Consider the following 21470-nt stretch of genomic DNA (forward strand, 5'->3'; position numbering starts at 1 on the left):
TTTCTATCTTCTCTCATCTCTTCACCTCTAGTCATTTCCACCAATAGGACTGGAAACGGGACATCAAGTCCTGAATTAAAACACAGCTGTCTGGCTTTGCTCTTAGAGCTCTCGCTTTGCCTGCGTGACATGCTCTATCTCAACATTTCTATCTTCTCTCATCTCTTCACCTCTAGTCATTTCCACCAATAGGACTGGAAACGGGACACCAAGCCTTCTACTTTAACCACAGGCGTACTGAGGGCCAATAAAAGGCACAGAAGCATTTCTTGATCCGGGGCTGAGAACTGCATGCACAGGGACCTCGTGGCGCAACGGTAGCGCGTCTGACTCCAGATCAGAAGGTTGCGTGTTCAAATCACGTCGGGGTCACTCTTTGACATTTTTTTCCCCACCAAGTCTATATCTCTGACTTCTAAAGCAAAGCCAAAAGAAGGGCGCTTTGCATTGGCCGGGAATCGAACCCGGGCCGCCCGCGTGGCCGGCGAGAATTCTACCACTGAACCACCAATGCTTCTCTTACATAGCCTGAGCAGAGAGCCCTGCCGTAGACAGTAGTGATGAGGCCCATGCATTCGCATGGGACACCTATGAACAAAGTTTGCATGGCAAGCCTTGGACTGCCAAACGTTCACATGCTGATGGCAGGAATCAGATGCAGGAGACTGAAACTATGAATGTTTCTGCTTTTGCTAAGGACAGTGGTTTGGGGCCAGTGTTGTGCTTGACAGAGCACGACATCAGCCTGCTCTCTGGCTGCTCCCGGGAGAAGTGGCTGACAGAAAGCACCCTCCAGACCACCAGCAATCTTGTGTTTCACAACATGCCACTGTCACTGGACTTTCCTTCTGGGAAAGCCTAGTCACTGACCTGGCCAGATTCCCTGTCCTCCCCAAAATCCTGGGGAGAAACGGGCAGAGTTCTGCGCCCTGCGCCCTCTTTCGCGTCCCTAACGCGCTCCCAACGCGCCCTACAGCCCTGGTCGGGCACAGCCCTGGTCGGGCTCATACCACTGGGGCCTCTGCCGAGGAAGAGCCCCGGAAGCCTAGGGCCAGGCCTATTGCACAGGCATCTTAGACCAGGCCATTCCGGGATTGCTGTGTTTCACGTCCTGCCCTTCAACACTCCTGGGAGGGCTTTCCCTGAGAACCCTCATGTCTCTGCCCTCCCAGGAGGCTGTGGTTCTATGCAAAATAGGGGGTGCACCACGGGCCGTCCCCTTTCCTCTCTCTCGCCAATATCTTTCACCAAAGCTGAGCCCTGCAGGTAAATGTATCTATCTGGCTGAGGGGCCAAGGAGGGCCTTTGCCTGCAGTCTTATAAGCCAGAGTGCAGAGAAGGCAGCAACTCTGGGACCGGGACTCTGCTCAAAGGCATATCTAACATGCCACAGTGGAGCTGAGATGGGCAAGACACGTGTCTCACAGGCTGGCAGCACACCAAGACAGTGGCAGGAAACTATGCTAACAAGGAAAGAGAAAAGTCACGTGTCTCGTGGCCTTCCCACCATTAGACAGTAGTCTGCGAAAGAAAACATCCAACAGTGACAGGACAACCAAGCAAATGACAAACGCCGTGCTGAATAAAGTCATCTTACATGACATTTCGTACAAAGGCCCAGATCATGGGGATGATCGCGCAGCAGAAGCAGCAAGTATCAGAGCCACCGAACCTGGGGTGAGTTACACGAGGAGAAAGGGCGACATGGGGACAGGGGCTATGGGCTCAGGGAACAGCTACCACAATGCAACCTCGGGTGTGGGGATGCCACTCATTGCGGGTACTGCCCTGGGATTTCCTTTTAGAAAGAATCGCTGGTTAAAGTGTAGAGCACAAAAAAACCTACTCCTCGATTACACTATTAGATAACATCCTTTAACTGCCCCACCCACCCTGTGTGAGTCTCACCCACTTCCCGCCTGCTCCCTCTAGTCTGAGAGTTGTATCTCCACAAAAAACACACAATGGGGCTCAATGAGCTGCTCATGTCTGACATGGACACCTAAGCAGTGCTGGATTCACAACCTGAAAGCCTGCAAAGGAAAGTGTGCCCGGCAGAAGATAAGCTGCCTGGCAACTCAGAACCTTCTTCTAAGAGAAGTAAGACATGTCACAATGGAGTCTAAGCCTACCTGTCTTATGCCAGGACCTTAGAGCTGCAGGCAGGAGCACAAAGGTAAAAACATATATTGAGTCCCAACACACTCACTGCGGTGGTTGGTCTCTGTGGCGCAATCGGTTAGCACGTTCGGCTGTTAACTGAAAAGCTGGTGGTTCAAGCCCACCCAGGGACGTATGCTTTTGCCTACATCAAGTCCTGAATTAAAACACAGCTGTCTGGCTTTGCTCTTAGAGCTCTCGCTTTGCCTGCGTGACATGCTCTATCTCAACATTTCTATCTTCTCTCATCTCTTCACCTCTAGTCATTTCCACCAATAGGACTGGAAACGGGCCACACAGCCTTCTACTTTAACCACAGGCGTACTGAGGGCCAATAAAAGGCACAGAAGCATTTCTTGATCCGGGGCTGAGAACTGCATGCACAGGGACCTCGTGGCTCAACGGTAGCGCGGCTGACTCCAGATCAGAAGGTTGCGTGTTCAAATCACGTCGGGGTCACTCTTTGACATTTTTTTCCCCACCAAGTCTATATCTCTGACTTCTAAAGCAAAGCCAAGAGAAGGGCGCTTTGCATTGGCCGGGAATCGAACCCGGGCCTCCCGCGTGGCAGGCGAGAATTCTACCACTGAACCACCAATGCTTCACTTACATAGGCTGAGCAGAGAGCCCTGCCGTAGACAGTAGTGATGAGGCCCATGCATTCGCATGGGACACCTATGAACAAAGTTTGCATGGCAAGCCTTGGACTGCCAAACGTTCACATGCTGATGGCAGGAATCAGATGCAGGAGACTGAAACTATGAATGTTTCTGCTTTTGCTAAGGACAGTGGTTTGGGGTCAGTGTTGTGCTTGACAGAGCACGACATCAGCCTGCTCTCTGGCTGCTCCCGGGAGAAGTGGCTGACAGAAAGCACCCTCCAGACCACCAGCAATCTTGTGTTTCACAACATGCCACTGTCACTGGACTTTCCTTCTGGGAAAGCCTAGTCACTGACCTGGCCAGATTCCCTGTCCTCCCCAAAATCCTGGGGAGAAACGGGCAGAGTTCTGCGCCCTGCGCCCTCTTTCGCGTCCCTAACGCGCTCCCAACGCGCCCTACAGCCCTGGTCGGGCTCATACCACTGGGGCCTCTGCCGAGGAAGAGCCCCGGAAGCCTAGGGCCAGGCCTATTGCACAGGCATCTTAGACCAGGCCATTCCGGGATTGCTGTGTTTCACGTCCTGCCCTTCAACACTCCTGGGAGGGCTTTCCCTGAGAACCCTCATGTCTCTGCCCTCCCAGGAGGCTGTGGTTCTATGCAAAATATGGGGTGCACCACGGGCCGTCCCCTTTCCTCTCTCTCGCCAATATCTTTCACCAAAGCTGAGCCCTGCAGGTAAATGTATCTATCTGGCTGAGGGGCCAGGGAGGGCCTTTGCCTGCAGTCTTACAAGCCAGAGTGCAGAGAAGGCAGCAGCTCTGGGACCGGGACTCTGCTCAAAGACATATCTAACATGCCACAGTGGAGCTGAGATGGGCAAGACACGTGTCTCACAGGCTGGCAGCACACCAAGACAGTGGCAGGAAACTATGCTAACAAGGAAAGAGAAAAGTCACGTGTCTCGTGGCCTTCCCACCATTAGACAGTAGTCTGCGCAAGAAAACATCCAACAGTGACAGGACAACCAAGCAAATGACAAACGCCGTGCTGAATAAAGTCATCTTACATGACATTTCGTACAAAGGCCCAGATCATGGGGATGATCGCGCAGCAGAAGCAGCAAGTATCAGAGCCACCGAACCTGGGGTGAGTTACACGAGGAGAAAGGGCGACATGGGGACAGGGGCTATGGGCTCAGGGAACAGCTACCACAATGCAACCTCGGGTGTGGGGATGCCACTCATTGCGGGTACTGCCCTGGGATTTCCTTTTAGAAAGAATCGCTGGTTAAAGTGTAGAGCACAAAAAACCCAACTCCTCGATTACACTATTAGATAACATCCTTTAACTGCCCCACCCACCCTGTGTGAGTCTCACCCACTTCCCGCCTGCTCCCTCTAGTCTGAGAGTTGTATCTCCACAAAAAACACACAGTGGGGCTCAATGAGCTGCTCATGTCTGACATGGACACGTAAGCAGTGCTGGATTCACAACCTGAAAGCCTGCAAAGGAAAGTGTGCCCGGCAGAAGATAAGCTGCCTGGCAACTCAGAACCTTCTTCTAAGAGAAGTAAGACATGTCACAATGGAGTCTAAGCCTACCTGTCTTATGCCAGGACCTTAGAGCTGTAGGCAGGAGCACAAAGGTAAAAACATATATTGAGTCCCAACACGCTCACTGCGGTGGTTGGTCTCTGTGGCGCAATCGGTTAGCGCGTTCGGCTGTTAACCGAAAGGTTGGTGGTTTAAGCCCACCCAGGGACGTATGCTTTTGCCTACATCAAGTCCTGAATTAAAACACAGCTGTCTGGCTTTGCTCTTAGAGCTCTCGCTTTCCCTGCGTGACATGCTCTATCTCAACATTTCTATCTTCTCTCATCTCTTCACCTCTAGTCATTTCCACCAATAGGACTGGAAACGGGACATCAAGTCCTGAATTAAAACACAGCTGTCTGGCTTTGCTCTTAGAGCTCTCGCTTTGCCTGCGTGACATGCTCTATCTCAACATTTCTATCTTCTCTCATCTCTTCACCTCTAGTCATTTCCACCAATAGGACTGGAAACGGGACACCAAGCCTTCTACTTTAACCACAGGCGTACTGAGGGCCAATAAAAGGCACAGAAGCATTTCTTGATCCGGGGCTGAGAACTGCATGCACAGGGACCTCGTGGCGCAATGGTAGCGCGTCTGACTCCAGATCAGAAGGTTGTGTGTTCAAATCACGTCGGGGTCACACTTTGACATTTTTTTCCCCACCAAGTCTATATCTCTGACTTCTAAAGCAAAGCCAAAAGAAGGGCGCTTTGCATTGGCCGGGAATCGAACCCGGGCCTCCCGCGTGGCAGGCGAGAATTATACCACTGAACCACCAATGCTTCACTTACATAGGCTGAGCAGAGAGCCCTGCCGTAGACAGTAGTGACGAGGCCCATGCATTCGCATGGGACACCTATGAACAAAGTTTGCATGGCAAGCCTTGGACTGCCAAACGTTCACATGCTGATGGCAGGAATCAGATGCAGGAGACTGAAACTATGAATGTTTCTGCTTTTGCTAAGGACAGTGGTTTGGGGCCAGTGTTGTGCTTGACAGAGCACAACATCAGCCTGCTCTCTGGCTGCTCCCGGGAGAAGTGGCTGACAGAAAGCACCCTCCAGACCACCAGCAATCTTGTGTTTCACAACATGCCACTGTCACTGGACTTTCCTTCTGGGAAAGCCTAGTCACTGACCTGGCCAGATTCCCTGTCCTCCCCAAAATCCTGGGGAGAAACGGGCAGAGTTCTGCGCCCTGCGCCCTCTTTCGCGTCCCTAACGCGCTCCCAACGCGCCCTACAGCCCTGGTCGGGCTCATACCACTGGGGCCTCTGCCGAGGAAGAGCACCGGAAGCCTAGGGCCAGGCCTATTGCACAGGCATCTTAGACCAGGCCATTCCGGGATTGCTGTGTTTCACGTCCTGCCCTTCAACACTCCTGGGAGGGCTTTCCCTGAGAACCCTCATGTCTCTGCCCTCCCAGGAGGCTGTGGTTCTATGCAAAATATGGGGTGCACCACGGGCCGTCCCCTTTCCTCTCTCTCGCCAATATCTTTCACCAAAGCTGAGCCCTGCAGGTAAATGTATCTATCTGGCTGAGGGGCCAGGGAGGGCCTTTGCCTGCAGTCTTACAAGCCAGAGTGCAGAGAAGGCAGCAGCTCTGGGACCGGGACTCTGCTCAAAGACATATCTAACATGCCACAGTGGAGCTGAGATGGGCAAGACACGTGTCTCACAGGCTGGCAGCACACCAAGACAGTGGCAGGAAACTATGCTAACAAGGAAAGAGAAAAGTCACGTGTCTCGTGGCCTTCCCACCATTAGACAGTAGTCTGCGCAAGAAAACATCCAACAGTGACAGGACAACCAAGCAAATGACAAACGCCGTGCTGAATAAAGTCATCTTACATGACATTTCGTACAAAGGCCCAGATCATGGGGATGATCGCGCAGCAGAAGCAGCAAGTATCAGAGCCACCGAACCTGGGGTGAGTTACACGAGGAGAAAGGGCGACATGGGGACAGGGGCTATGGGCTCAGGGAACAGCTACCACAATGCAACCTCGGGTGTGGGGATGCCACTCATTGCGGGTACTGCCCTGGGATTTCCTTTTAGAAAGAATCGCTGGTTAAAGTGTAGTGCACAAAAAAACCAACTCCTCGATTACACTATTAGATAACATCCTTTAACTGCCCCACCCACCCTGTGTGAGTCTCACCCACTTCCCGCCTGCTCCCTCTAGTCTGAGAGTTGTATCTCCACAAAAAACACACAGTGGGGCTCAATGAGCTGCTCATGTCTGACATGGACACCTAAGCAGTGCTGGATTCACAACCTGAAAGCCTGCAAAGGAAAGTGTGCCCGGCAGAAGATAAGCTGCCTGGCAACTCAGAACCTTCTTCTAAGAGAAGTAAGATATGTCACAATGGAGTCTAAGCCTACCTGTCTTATGCCAGGACCTTAGAGCTGCAGGCAGGAGCACAAAGGTAAAAACATATATTGAGTCCCAACACGCTCACTGTGGTGGTTGGTCTCTGTGGCGCAATCGGTTAGCGTGTTAGGCTGTTAACCGAAAAGTTGGTGGTTCAAGCCCACCCAGGGACGTATGCTTTTGCCTACATCAAGTCCTGAATTAAAACACAGCTGTCTGGCTTTGCTCTTAGAGCTCTCGCTTTGCCTGCGTGACATGCTCTATCTCAACATTTCTATCTTCTCTCATCTCTTCACCTCTAGTCATTTCCACCAATAGGACTGGAAACGGGACATCAAGTCCTGAATTAAAACACAGCTGTCTGGCTTTGCTCTTAGAGCTCTCGCTTTGCCTGCGTGACATGCTCTATCTCAACATTTCTATCTTCTCTCATCTCTTCACCTCTAGTCATTTCCACCAATAGGACTGGAAACGGGACACCAAGCCTTCTACTTTAACCACAGGCGTACTGAGGGCCAATAAAAGGCACAGAAGCATTTCTTGATCCGGGGCTGAGAACTGCATGCATAGGGACCTCGTGGAGCAACGGTAGCGCGTCTGACTCCAGATCAGAAGGTTGCGTGTTCAAATCACGTCGGGGTCACTCTTTGACATTTTTTTCCCCACCAAGTCTATATCTCTGACTTCTAAAGTAAAGCCAAAAGAAGGGCGCTTTTCATTGGCCGGGAATCGAACACGGGCCTCCCGCGTGGCAGGCGAGAATTCTACCACTGAACCACCAATGCTTCACTTACATAGGCTGAGCAGAGAGCCCTGCCGTAGACAGTAGTGATGAGGCCCATGCATTCGCATGGGACACCTATGAACAAAGTTTGCATGGCAAGCCTTGGACTGCCAAACGTTCACATGCTGATGGCAGGAATCAGATGCAGGAGACTGAAACTATGAATGTTTCTGCTTTTGCTAAGGACAGTGGTTTGGGGCCAGTGTTGTGCTTGACAGAGCACGACATCAGCCTGCTCTCTGGCTGCTCCCGGGAGAAGTGGCTGACAGAAAGCACCCTCCAGACCACCAGCAATCTTGTGTTTCACAACATGCCACTGTCACTGGACTTTCCTTCTGGGAAAGCCTAGTCACTGACCTGGCCAGATTCCCTGTCCTCCCCAAAATCCTGGGGAGAAACGGACAGAGTTCTGCGCCCTGCGCCCTCTTTCGCGTCCCTAACGCGCTCCCAACGCGCCCTACAGCCCTGGTCGGGCACAGCCCTGGTCGGGCTCATACCACTGGGGCCTCTGCCGAGGAAGAGCCCCGGAAGCCTAGGGCCAGGCCTATTGCACAGGCATCTTAGACCAGGCCATTCCGGGATTGCTGTGTTTCACGTCCTGCCCTTCAACACTCCTGGGAGGGCTTTCCTTGAGAACCCTCATGTCTCTGCCCTCCCAGGAGGCTGTGGTTCTATGCAAAATAGGGGGTGCACCACGGGCCGTCCCCTTTCCTCTCTCTCGCCAATATCTTTCACCAAAGCTGAGCCCTGCAGGTAAATGTATCTATCTGGCTGAGGGGCCAGGGAGGGCCTTTGCCTGCAGTCTTATAAGCCAGAGTGCAGAGAAGGCAGCAGCTCTGGGACCGGGACTCTGCTCAAAGACATATCTAACATGCCACAGTGGAGCTGAGATGGGCAAGACACGTGTCTCACAGGCTGGCAGCACACCAAGACAGTGGCAGGAAACTATGCTAACAAGGAAAGAGAAAAGTCACGTGTCTCGTGGCCTTCCCACCATTAGACAGTAGTCTGCGCAAGAAAACATCCAACAGTGACAGGACAACCAAGCAAATGACAAACGCCGTGCTGAATAAAGTCATCTTACATGACATTTCGTACAAAGGCCCAGATCATGGGGATGATCGCGCAGCAGAAGCAGCAAGTATCAGAGCCACCGAACCTGGGGTGAGTTACACGAGGAGAAAGGGCGACATGGGGACAGGGGCTATGGGCTTAGGGAACAGCTACCACAATGCAACCTCGGGTGTGGGGATGCCACTCATTGCGGGTACTGCCCTGGGATTTCCTTTTAGAGAGAATCGCTGGTTAAAGTGTAGTGCACAAAAAAAAACAACTCCTCGATTACACTATTAGATAACATCCTTTAACTGCCCCACCCACCCTGTGTGAGTCTCACCCACTTCCCGCCTGCTCCCTCTAGTCTGAGAGTTGTATCTCCACAAAAAACACACAGTGGGGCTCAATGAGCTGCTCATGTCTGACATGGACACCTAAGCAGTGCTGGATTCACAACCTGAAAGCCTGCAAAGGAAAGTGTGCCCGGCAGAAGATAAGCTGCCTGGCAACTCAGAACCTTCTTCTAAGAGAAGTAAGACATGTCACAATGGAGTCTAAGCCTACCTGTCTTATGCCAGGACCTTAGAGCTGCAGGCAGGAGCACAAAGGTAAAAACATATATTGAGTCCCAGCACGCTCACTGCGGTGGTTGGTCTCTGTGGCGCAATCGGTTAGCGTGTTCAGCTGTTAACCGAAAGGTTGGTGGTTCAAGCCCACCCAGGGACGTATGCTTTTGCCTACATCAAGTCCTGAATTAAAACACAGCTGTCTGGCTTTGCTCTTAGAGCTCTCGCTTTGCCTGCGTGACATGCTCTATCTCAACATTTCTATCTTCTCTCATCTCTTCACCTCTAGTCATTTCCACCAATAGGACTGGAAACGGGACATCAAGTCCTGAATTAAAACACAGCTGTCTGGCTTTGCTCTTAGAGCTCTCGCTTTGCCTGCGTGACATGCTCTATCTCAACATTTCTATCTTCTCTCATCTCTTCACCTCTAGTCATTTCCACCAATAGGACTGGAAACGGGACACCAAGCCTTCTACTTTAACCACAGGCGTACTGAGGGCCAATAAAAGGCACAGAAGCATTTCTTGATCCGGGGCTGAGAACTGCATGCACAGGGACCTCGTGTCGCAACGGTAGCGCGTCTGACTCCAGATCAGAAGGTTGTGTGTTCAAATCACGTCGGGGTCACTCTTTGACATTTTTTTCCCCACCAAGTCTATATCTCTGACTTCTAAAGCAAAGCCAAAAGAAGGGCGCTTTGCATTGGCCAGGAATCGAACCCGGGCCTCCCGCGTGGCAGGCGAGAATTCTACCACTGAACCACCAATGCTTCACTTACATAGGCTGAGCAGAGAGCCCTGCCGTAGACAGTAGTGATGAGGCCCATGCATTCGCATTGGACACCTATGAACAAAGTTTGCATGGCAAGCCTTGGACTGCCAAACGTTCACATGCTGATGGCAGGAATCAGATGCAGGAGACTGAAACTATGAATGTTTCTGCTTTTGCTAAGGACAGTGGTTTGGGGCCAGTGTTGTGCTTGACAGAGCACAACATCAGCCTGCTCTCTGGCTGCTCCCGGGAGAAGTGGCTGACAGAAAGCACCCTCCAGACCACCAGCAATCTTGTGTTTCACAACATGCCACTGTCACTGGACTTTCCTTCTGGGACAGCCTAGTCACTGACCTGGCCAGATTCCCTGTCCTCCCCAAAATCCTGGGGAGAAACGGGCAGAGTTCTGCGCCCTGCGCCCTCTTTCGCGTCCCTAACGCGCTCCCAACGCGCCCTACAGCCCTGGTCGGGCTCATACCACTGGGGCCTCTGCCGAGGAAGAGCCCCGGAAGCCTAGGGCCAGGCCTATTGCACAGGCATCTTAGACCAGGCCATTCCGGGATTGCTGTGTTTCACGTCCTGCCCTTCAACACTCCTGGGAGGGCTTTCCCTGAGAAACCTCATGTCTCTGCCCTCCCAGGAGGCTGTGGTTCTATGCAAAATAGGGGGTGCACCACGGGCCGTCCCCTTTCCTCTCTCTCGCCAATATCTTTCACCAAAGCTGAGCCCTGCAGGTAAATGTATCTATCTGGCTGAGGGGCCAGGGAGGGCCTTTGCCTGCAGTCTTACAAGCCAGAGTGCAGAGAAGGCAGCAACTCTGGGACCGGGACTCTGCTCAAAGGCATATCTAACATGCCACAGTGGAGCTGAGATGGGCAAGACACGTGTCTCACAGGCTGGCAGCACACCAAGACAGTGGCAGGAAACTATGCTAACAAGGAAAGAGAAAAGTCACGTGTCTCGTGGCCTTCCCACCATTAGACAGTAGTCTGCGCAAGAAAACATCCAACAGTGACAGGACAACCAAGCAAATGACAAACGCCGTGCTGAATAAAGTCATCTTACATGACATTTCGTACAAAGGCCCAGATCATGGGGATGATCGCGCAGCAGAAGCAGCAAGTATCAGAGCCACCGAACCTGGGGTGAGTTACACGAGGAGAAAGGGCGACATGGGGACAGGGGCTATGGGCTCAGGGAACAGCTACCACAATGCAACCTCGGGTGTGGGGATGCCACTCATTGCGGGTACTGCCCTGGGATTTCCTTTTAGAAAGAATCGCTGGTTAAAGTGTAGAGCACAAAAAAACCTACTCCTCGATTACACTATTAGATAACATCCTTTAACTGCCCCACCCACCCTGTGTGAGTCTCACCCACTTCCCGCCTGCTCCCTCTAGTCTGAGAGTTGTATCTCCACAAAAAACACACAATGGGGCTCAATGAGCTGCTCATGTCTGACATGGACACCTAAGCAGTGCTGGATTCACAACCTGAAAGCCTGCAAAGGAAAGTGTGCCCGGCAGAAGATAAGCTGCCTGGCAACTCAGAACCTTCTTCTAAGAGAAGTAAGACATGTCACAATGGAGTCTAAGCCTACCTGTCTTATGCCAGGACCTTAGAGCTGCAGGCAGGAGCACAAAGGTAAAAACATATATTGAGTCCCAACACACTCACTGCGGTGGTTGGTCTCTGTGGCGCAATCGGTTAGCACGTTCGGCTGTTAACTGAAAGGCTGGTGGTTCAAGCCCACCCAGGGACGTATGCTTTTGCCTACATCAAGTCCTGAATTAAAACACAGCTGTCTGGCTTTGCTCTTAGAGCTCTCGCTTTGCCTGCGTGACATGCTCTATCTCAACATTTCTATCTTCTCTCATCTCTTCACCTCTAGTCATTTCCACCAATAGGACTGGAAACGGGACATCAAGTCCTGAATTAAAACACAGCTGTCTGGCTTTGCTCTTAGAGCTCTCGCTTTGCCTGCGTGACATGCTCTATCTCAACATTTCTATCTTCTCTCATCTCTTCACCTCTAGTCATTTCCACCAATAGGACTGGAAACGGGACACCAAGCCTTCTACTTTAACCACAGGCGTACTGAGGGCCAATAAAAGGCACAGAAGCATTTCTTGATCCGGGGCTGAGAACTGCATGCACAGGGACCTCGTGGCGCAACGGTAGCGCGTCTGACTCCAGATCAGAAGTTTGCGTGTTCAAATCACGTCGGGGTCACTCTTTGACATTTTTTTCCCCACCAAGTCTATATCTCTGACTTCTAAAGCAAAGCCAAAAGAAGGGCGCTTTGCATTGGCCGGGAATCGAACCCGGGCCTCCCGCGTGGCAGGCGAGAATTCTACCACTGAACCACCAATGCTTCACTTACATAGGCTGAGCAGAGAGCCCTGCCGTAGACAGTAGTGATGAGGCCCATGCATTCGCATGGGACACCTATGAACAAAGTTTGCATGGCAAGCCTTGGACTGCCAAACGTTCACATGCTGATGGCAGGAATCAGATGCAGGAGACTGAAACTATGAATGTTTCTGCTTTTGCTAAGGACAGTGGTTTGGGGCCAGTGTTGTGCTTGACAGAGCACGACATCAGCCTGCTCTCTGGCTGCTCCCGGGAGAAGTGGCTGACAGAAAGCACCCTCCAGACCACCAGCAATCTTGTGTTTCACAACATGCCACTGTCACTGGACTTTCCTTCTGGGAAAGCCTAGTCACTGACCTGGCCAGATTCCCTGTCCTCCCCAAAATCCTGGGGAGAAACGGGCAGAGTTCTGCGCCCTGCGCCCTCTTTCGCGTCCCTAACGCGCTCCCAACGCGCCCTACAGCCCTGGTCGGGCACAGCCCTGGTCGGGCTCATACCACTGGGGCCTCTGCCGAGGAAGAGCCCCGGAAGCCTAGGGCCAGGCCTATTGCACAGGCATCTTAGACCAGGCCATTCCGGGATTGCTGTGTTTCACGTCCTGCCCTTCAACACTCCTGGGAGGGCTTTCCCTGAGAACCCTCATGTCTCTGCCCTCCCAGGAGGCTGTGGTTCTATGCAAAATAGGGGGTGCACCACGGGCCGTCCCCTTTCCTCTCTCTCGCCAATATCTTTCACCAAAGCTGAGCCCTGCAGGTAAATGTATCTATCTGGCTGAGGGGCCAGGGAGGGCCTTTGCCTGCAGTCTTATAAGCCAGAGTGCAGAGAAGGCAGCAGCTCTGGGACCGGGACTCTGCTCAAAGACATATCTAACATGCCACAGTGGAGCTGAGATGGGCAAGACACGTGTCTCACAGGCTGGCAGCACACCAAGACAGTGGCAGGAAACTATGCTAACAAGGAAAGAGAAAAGTCACGTGTCTCGTGGCCTTCCCACTAGACAGTAGTCTGCGCAAGAAAACATCCAACAGTGACAGGACAACCAAGCAAATGACAAACGCCGTGCTGAATAAAGTCATCTTACATGACATTTCGTACAAAGGCCCAGATCATGGGGATGATCGCGCAGCAGAAGCAGCAAGTATCAGAGCCACCGAACCTGGGGTGAGTTACACGAGGAGAAAGGGCGACATGGGGACAGGGGCTATGGGCTTAGGGAACAGCTACCACAATGCAACCTCGGGTGTGGGGATGCCACTCATTGCGGGTACTGCCCTGGGATTTCCTTTTAGAAAGAATCGCTGGTTAAAGTGTAGTGCACAAAAAAAACAACTCCTCGATTACACTATTAGATAACATCCTTTAACTGCCCCACCCACCCTGTGTGAGTCTCACCCACTTCCCGCCTGCTCCCTCTAGTCTGAGAGTTGTATCTCCACAAAAAACACACAGTGGGGCTCAATGAGCTGCTCATGTCTGACATGGACACCTAAGCAGTGCTGGATTCACAACCTGAAAGCCTGCAAAGGAAAGTGTGCCCGGCAGAAGATAAGCTGCCTGGCAACTCAGAACCTTCTTCTAAGAGAAGTAAGACATGTCACAATGGAGTCTAAGCCTACCTGTCTTATGCCAGGACCTTAGAGCTGCAGGCAGGAGCACAAAGGTAAAAACATATATTGAGTCCCAACACACTCACTGCGGTGGTTGGTCTCTGTGGTGCAATCGGTTAGCGTGTTCGGCTGTTAACCGAAAGGTTGGTGGTTCAAGCCCACCCAGGGACGTATGCTTTTGCCTACATCAAGTCCTGAATTAAAACACAGCTGTCTGGCTTTGCTCTTAGAGCTCTCGCTTTGCCTGCGTGACATGCTCTATCTCAACATTTCTATCTTCTCTCATCTCTTCACCTCTAGTCATTTCCACCAATAGGACTGGAAACGGGACACCAAGCCTTCTACTTTAACCACAGGCGTACTGAGGGCCAATAAAAGGCACAGAAGCATTTCTTGATCCGGGGCTGAGAACTGCATGCACAGGGACCTCGTGGCGCAACGGTAGAGCGTCTGACTCCAGATCAGAAGGTTGCGTGTTCAAATCACGTCGGGGTCACTCTTTGACATTTTTTTCCCCACCAAGTCTATATCTCTGACTTCTAAAGCAAAGCCAAAAGAAGGGCGCTTTGCATTGGCCGGGAATCGAACCCGGGCCTCCCGCATGGCAGGCGAGAATTCTACCACTGAACCATCAATGCTTCACTTACATAGGCTGAGCAGAGAGCCCTGCCGTAGACAGTAGTGATGAGGCCCATGCATTCGCATGGGACACCTATGAACAAAGTTTGCATGGCAAGCCTTGGACTGCCAAACGTTCACATGCTGATGGCAGGAATCAGATGCAGGAGACTGAAACTATGAATGTTTCTGCTTTTGCTAAGGACAGTGGTTTGGGGCCAGTGTTGTGCTTGACAGAACACGACATCAGCCTGCTCTCTGGCTGCTCCCGGGAGAAGTGGCTGACAGAAAGCACCCTCCAGACCACCAGCAATCTTGTGTTTCACAACATGCCACTGTCACTGGACTTTCCTTCTGGGAAAGCGTAGTCACTGACCTGGCCAGATTCCCTGTCCTCCCCAACATCCTGGGGAGAAACGGGCAGAGTTCTGCGCCCTGCGCCCTCTTTCGCGTCCCTAACGCGCTCCCAACGCGCCCTACAGCCCTGGTCGGGCACAGCCCTGGTCGGGCTCATACCACTGGGGCCTCTGCCGAGGAAGAGCCCCGGAAGCCTAGGGCCAGGCCTATTGCACAGGCATCTTAGACCAGGCCATTCCGGGATTGCTGTGTTTCACGTCCTGCCCTTCAACACTCCTGGGAGGGCTTTCCCTGAGAACCCTCATGTCTCTGCCCTCCCAGGAGGCTGTGGTTCTATGCAAAATAGGGGGTGCACCACGGGCCGTCCCCTTTCCTCTCTCTCGCCAATATCTTTCACCAAAGCTGAGCCCTGCAGGTAAATGTATCTATCTGGCTGAGGGGCCAGGGAGGGCCTTTGCCTGCAGTCTTACAAGCCAGAGTGCAGAGAAGGCAGCAACTCTGGGACCGGGACTCTGCTCAAAGACATATCTAACATGCCACAGTGGAGCTGAGATGGGCAAGACACGTGTCTCACAGGCTGGCAGCACACCAAGACAGTGGCAGGAAACTATGCTAACAAGGAAAGAGAAAAGTCACGTGTCTCGTGGCCTTCCCACCATTAGACAGTAGTCTGCACAAGAAAACATCCAACAGTGACAGGACAACCAAGCAAATGACAAACGCCGTGCTGAATAAAGTCATCTTACATGACATTTCGTACAAAGGCCCAGATCATGGGGATGATCGCGCAGCAGAAGCAGCAAGTATCAGAGCCACCGAACCTGGGGTGAGTTACACGAGGAGAAAGGGCGACATGGGGACAGGGGCTATGGGCTCAGGGAACAGCTACCACAATGCAACCTCGGGTGTGGGGATGCCACTCATTGCGGGTACTGCCCTGGGATTTCCTTTTAGAAAGAATCGCTGGTTAAAGTGTAGAGCACAAAAAACCCTACTCCTCGATTACACTATTAGATAACATCCTTTAACTGCCCCACCCACCCTGTGTGAGTCTCACCCACTTCCCGCCTGCTCCCTCTAGTCTGAGAGTTGTATCTCCACAAAAAATACACAATGGGGCTCAATGAGCTGCTCATGTCTGACATGGACACCTAAGCAGTGCTGGATTCACAACCTGAAAGCCTGCAAAGGAAAGTGTGCCCGGCAGAAGATAAGCTGCCTGGCAACTCAGAACCTTCTTCTAAGAGAAGTAAGACATGTCACAATGGAGTCTAAGCCTACCTGTCTTATGCCAGGACCTTAGAGCTGCAGGCAGGAGCACAAAGATAAAAACATATATTGAGTCCCAACACGCTCACTGCGGTGGTTGGTCTCTGTGGCGCAATCGGTTAGCGCGTTCGGCTGTTAACCGAAAGGTTGGTGGTTCAAGCCCACCCAGGGACGTATGCTTTTGCCTACATCAAGTCCTGAATTAAAACACAGCTGTCTGGCTTTGCTCTTAGAGCTCTCGCTTTGCCTGCGTGACATGCTCTATCTCAACATTTCTATCTTCTCTCATCTCTTCACCTCTAGTCATTTCCACCAATAGGACTGGAAACGGGACATCAAGTCCTGAATTAAAACACAGCTGTCTGGCTTTGCTCTTAGAGCTCTCGCTTTGCCTGCGTGACATGCTCTATCTCAACATTTCTATCTTCTCTCATCTCTTCACCTCTAGTCATTTCCACCAATAGGACTGGAAACGGGCCACACAGCCTTCTACTTTAACCACAGGCGTACTGAGGGCCAATAAAAGGCACAGAAGCATTTCTTGATCCGGGGCTGAGAACTGCATGCACAGGGACCTCGTGGATCAACGGTAGCGCGGCTGACTCCAGATCAGAAGGTTGCGTGTTCAAATCACGTCGGGGTCACTCTTTGACATTTTTTTCCCCACCAAGTCTATATCTCTGACTTCTAAAGCAAAGCCAAGAGAAGGGCGCTTTGCATTGGCCGGGAATCGAACCCGGGCCTCCCGCGTGGCAGGCGAGAATTCTACCACTGAACCACCAATGCTTCACTTACATAGGCTGAGCAGAGAGCCCTGCCGTAGACAGTAGTGATGAGGCCCATGCATTCGCATGGGACACCTATGAACAAAGTTTGCATGGCAAGCCTTGGACTGCCAAACGTTCACATGCTGATGGCAGGAATCAGATGCAGGAGACTGAAACTATGAATGTTTCTGCTTTTGCTAAGGACAGTGGTTTGGGGTCAGTGTTGTGCTTGACAGAGCACGACATCAGCCTGCTCTCTGGCTGCTCCCGGGAGAAGTGGCTGACAGAAAGCACCCTCCAGACCACCAGCAATCTTGTGTTTCACAACATGCCACTGTCACTGGACTTTCCTTCTGGGAAAGCCTAGTCACTGACCTGGCCAGATTCCCTGTCCTCCCCAAAATCCTGGGGAGAAACGGGCAGAGTTCTGCGCCCTGCGCCCTCTTTCGCGTCCCTAACGCGCTCCCAACGCACCCTACAGCCCTGGTCGGGCACAGCCCTGGTCGGGCTCATACCACTGGGGCCTCTGCCGAGGAAGAGCCCCGGAAGCCTAGGGCCAGGCCTATTGCACAGGCATCTTAGACTAGGCCATTCCGGGATTGCTGTGTTTCACGTCCTGCCCTTCAACACTCCTGGGAGGGCTTTCCCTGAGAACCCTCATGTCTCTGCCCTCCCAGGAGGCTATGGTTCTATGCAAAATAGGGGGTGCACCACGGGCCGTCCCCTTTCCTCTCTCTCGCCAATATCTTTCACCAAAGCTGAGCCCTGCAGGTAAATGTATCTATCTGGCTGAGGGGCCAGGGAGGGCCTTTGCCTGCAGTCTTACAAGCCAGAGTGCAGAGAAGGCAGCAACTCTTGGACCGGGACTCTGCTCAAAGACATATTTAACATGCCACAGTGGAGCTGAGATGGGCAAGACACGTGTCTCACAGGCTGGCAGCACACCAAGACAGTGGCAGGAAACTATGCTAACAAGGAAAGAGAAAAGTCACGTGTCTCGTGGCCTTCCCACCATTAGACAGTAGTCTGCGCAAGAAAACATCCAACAGTGACAGGACAACCAAGCAAATGACAAACGCCGTGCTGAATAAAGTCATCTTACATGACATTTCGTACAAAGGCCCAGATCATGGGGATGATCGCGCAGCAGAAGCAGCAAGTATCAGAGCCACCGAACCTGGGGTGAGTTACACGAGGAGAAAGGGCGACATGGGGACAGGGGCTATGGGCTCAGGGAACAGCTACCACAATGCAACCTCGGGTGTGGGGATGCCACTCATTGCGGGTACTGCCCTGGGATTTCCTTTTAGAAAGAATCGCTGGTTAAAGTGTAGAGCACAAAAAACCCAACTCCTCGATTACACTATTAGATAACATCCTTTAACTGCCCCACCCACCCTGTGTGAGTCTCACCCACTTCCCGCCTGCTCCCTCTAGTCTGAGAGTTGTATCTCCACAAAAAACACACAGTGGGGCTCAATGAGCTGCTCATGTCTGACATGGACACCTAAGCAGTGCTGGATTCACAACCTGAAAGCCTGCAAAGGAAAGTGTGCCCGGCAGAAGATAAGCTGCCTGGCAACTCAGAACCTTCTTCTAAGAGAAGTAAGACATGTCACAATGGAGTCTAAGCCTACCTGTCTTATGCCAGGACCTTAGAGCTGTAGGCAGGAGCACAAAGGTAAAAACATATATTGAGTCCCAACACGCTCACTGCGGTGGTTGGTCTCTGTGGCGCAATCGGTTAGCGCGTTCGGCTGTTAACCGAAAGGTTGGTGGTTTAAGCCCACCCAGGGACGTATGCTTTTGCATACATCAAGTCCTGAATTAAAACACAGCTGTCTGGCTTTGCTCTTAGAGCTCTCGCTTTGCCTGCGTGACATGCTCTATCTCAACATTTCTATCTTCTCTCATCTCTTCACCTCTAGTCATTTCCACCAATAGGACTGGAAACGGGACACCAAGCCTTCTACTTTAACCACAGGCGTACTGAGGGCCAATAAAAGGCACAGAAGCATTTCTTGATCCGGGGCTGAGAACTGCATGCACAGGGACCTCGTGGCGCAATAGTAGCGCGTCTGACTCCAGATCAGAAGATTGTGTGTTCAAATCACGTCGGGGTCACACTTTGACATTTTTTTCCCCACCAAGTCTATATCTCTGACTTCTAAAGCAAAGCCAAAAGAAGGGCGCTTTGCATTGGCCAGGAATCGAACCCGGGCATCCCGCGTGGCAGGCGAGAATTATACCACTGAACCACCAATGCTTCACTTACATAGGCTGAGCAGAGAGCCCTGCCGTAGACAGTAGTGACGAGGCCCATGCATTCGCATGGGACACCTATGAACAAAGTTTGCATGGCAAGCCTTGGACTGCCAAACGTTCACATGCTGATGGCAGGAATCAGATGCAGGAGACTGAAACTATGAATGTTTCTGCTTTTGCTAAGGACAGTGGTTTGGGGCCAGTGTTGTGCTTGACAGAGCACGACATCAGCCTGCTCTCTGGCTGCTCCCGGGAGAAGTGGCTGACAGAAAGCACCCTCCAGACCACCAGCAATCTTGTGTTTCACAACATGCCACTGTCACTGGACTTTCCTTCTGGGAAAGCCTAGTCACTGACCTGGCCAGATTCCCTGTCCTCCCCAAAATCCTGGGGAGAAACGGGCAGAGTTCTGCGCCCTGCGCCCTCTTTCGCGTCCCTAACGCGCTCCCAACGCGCCCTACAGCCCTGGTCGGGCTCATACCACTGGGGCCTCTGCCGAGGAAGAGCCCCGGAAGCCTAGGGCCAGGCCTATTGCACAGGCATCTTAGACCAGGCCATTCCGGGATTGCTGTGTTTCACGTCCTGCCCTTCAACACTCCTGGGAGGGCTTTCCCTGAGAACCCTCATGTCTCTGCCCTCCCAGGAGGCTGTGGTTCTATGCAAAATATGGGGTGCACCACGGGCCGTCCCCTTTCCTCTCTCTCGCCAATATCTTTCACCAAAGCTGAGCCCTGCAGGTAAATGTATCTATCTGGCTGAGGGGCCAGGGAGGGCCTTTGCCTGCAGTCTTACAAGCCAGAGTGCAGAGAAGGCAGCAGCTCTGGGACCGGGACTCTGCTCAAAGACATATCTAACATGCCACAGTGGAGCTGAGATGGGCAAGACACGTGTCTCACAGGCTGGCAGCACACCAAGACAGTGGCAGGAAACTATGCTAACAAGGAAAGAGAAAAGTCACGTGTCTCGTGGCCTTCCCACCATTAGACAGTAGTCTGCGCAAGAAAACATCCAACAGTGACAGGACAACCAAGCAAATGACAAACGCCGTGCTGAATAAAGTCATCTTACATGACATTTCGTACAAAGGCCCAGATCATGGGGATGATCGCGCAGCAGAAGCAGCAAGTATCAGAGCCACCGAACCTGGGGTGAGTTACACGAGGAGAAAGGGCGACATGGGGACAGGGGCTATGGGCTCAGGGAACAGCTACCACAATGCAACCTCGGGTGTGGGGATGCCACTCATTGCGGGTACTGCCCTGGGATTTCCTTTTAGAAAGAATCGCTGGTTAAAGTGTAGAGCACAAAAAAACCTACTCCTCGATTACACTATTAGATAACATCCTTTAACTGCCCCACCCACCCTGTGTGAGTCTCACCCACTTCCCGCCTGCTCCCTCGAGTCTGAGAGTTGTATCTCCACAAAAAACACACAATGGGGCTCAATGAGCTGCTCATGTCTGACATGGACACCTAAGCAGTGCTGGATTCACAACCTGAAAGCCTGCAAAGGAAAGTGTGCCCGGCAGAAGATAAGCTGCCTGGCAACTCAGAACCTTCTTCTAAGAGAAGTAAGACATGTCACAATGGAGTCTAAGCCTACCTGTCTTATGCCAGGACCTTAGAGCTGCAGGCAGGAGCACAAAGGTAAAAACATATATTGAGTCCCAACACACTCACTGCGGTGGTTGGTCTCTGTGGCGCAATCGGTTAGCACGTTCGGCTGTTAACTGAAAGGCTGGTGGTTCAAGCCCACCCAGGGACGTATGCTTTTGCCTACATCAAGTCCTGAATTAAAACACAGCTGTCTGGCTTTGCTCTTAGAGCTCTCGCTTTGCCTGCGTGACATGCTCTATCTCAACATTTCTATCTTCTCTCATCTCTTCACCTCTAGTCATTTCCACCAATAGGACTGGAAACGGGACATCAAGTCCTGAATTAAAACACAGCTGTCTGGCTTTGCTCTTAGAGCTCTCGCTTTGCCTGCGTGACATGCTCTATCTCAACATTTCTATCTTCTCTCATCTCTTCACCTCTAGTCATTTCCACCAATAGGACTGGAAACGGGCCACCAAGCCTTCTACTTTAACCACAGGCGTACTGAGGGCCAATAAAAGGCACAGAAGCATTTCTTGATCCGGGGCTGAGAACTGCATGCACAGGGACCTCGTGGCGCAACGGTAGCGCGTCTGATTCCAGATCAGAAGTTTGCGTGTTCAAATCACGTCGGGGTCACTCTTTGACATTTTTTTCCCCACCAAGTCTATATCTCTGACTTCTAAAGCAAAGCCAAAAGAAGGGCGCTT

At 52.1% G+C, this 21470-nt stretch overlaps 5 non-coding genes across 5 annotated transcripts; 2 read left to right on the plus strand and 3 right to left on the minus strand.

The window, feature by feature from the left end:
• The first annotated feature begins 300 nt into the window (after positions 1–300).
• Positions 301–372, plus strand: TRNAW-CCA (transfer RNA tryptophan (anticodon CCA)). The gene has a single exon. It is a non-coding gene; the product is annotated as a tRNA-Trp (tRNA).
• Positions 373–2690: 2318 nt separating this feature from the next.
• Positions 2691–2761, minus strand: TRNAG-GCC (transfer RNA glycine (anticodon GCC)). The gene has a single exon. It is a non-coding gene; the product is annotated as a tRNA-Gly (tRNA).
• A 9450-nt stretch (positions 2762–12211) lies between these two features.
• Positions 12212–12282, minus strand: TRNAG-GCC (transfer RNA glycine (anticodon GCC)). Its single transcript has one exon. It is a non-coding gene; the product is annotated as a tRNA-Gly (tRNA).
• Positions 12283–16232: 3950 nt separating this feature from the next.
• TRNAN-GUU (transfer RNA asparagine (anticodon GUU)) lies at positions 16233–16306 on the plus strand. The gene has a single exon. It is a non-coding gene; the product is annotated as a tRNA-Asn (tRNA).
• A 541-nt stretch (positions 16307–16847) lies between these two features.
• Positions 16848–16918, minus strand: TRNAG-GCC (transfer RNA glycine (anticodon GCC)). Its single transcript has one exon. It is a non-coding gene; the product is annotated as a tRNA-Gly (tRNA).
• Positions 16919–21470: the final 4552 nt, after the last annotated feature.

This window comes from Pleurodeles waltl, unplaced genomic scaffold (assembly GCF_031143425.1).
Source record: "Pleurodeles waltl isolate 20211129_DDA unplaced genomic scaffold, aPleWal1.hap1.20221129 scaffold_214, whole genome shotgun sequence".
NCBI lineage: Eukaryota > Metazoa > Chordata > Amphibia > Caudata > Salamandridae > Pleurodeles > Pleurodeles waltl.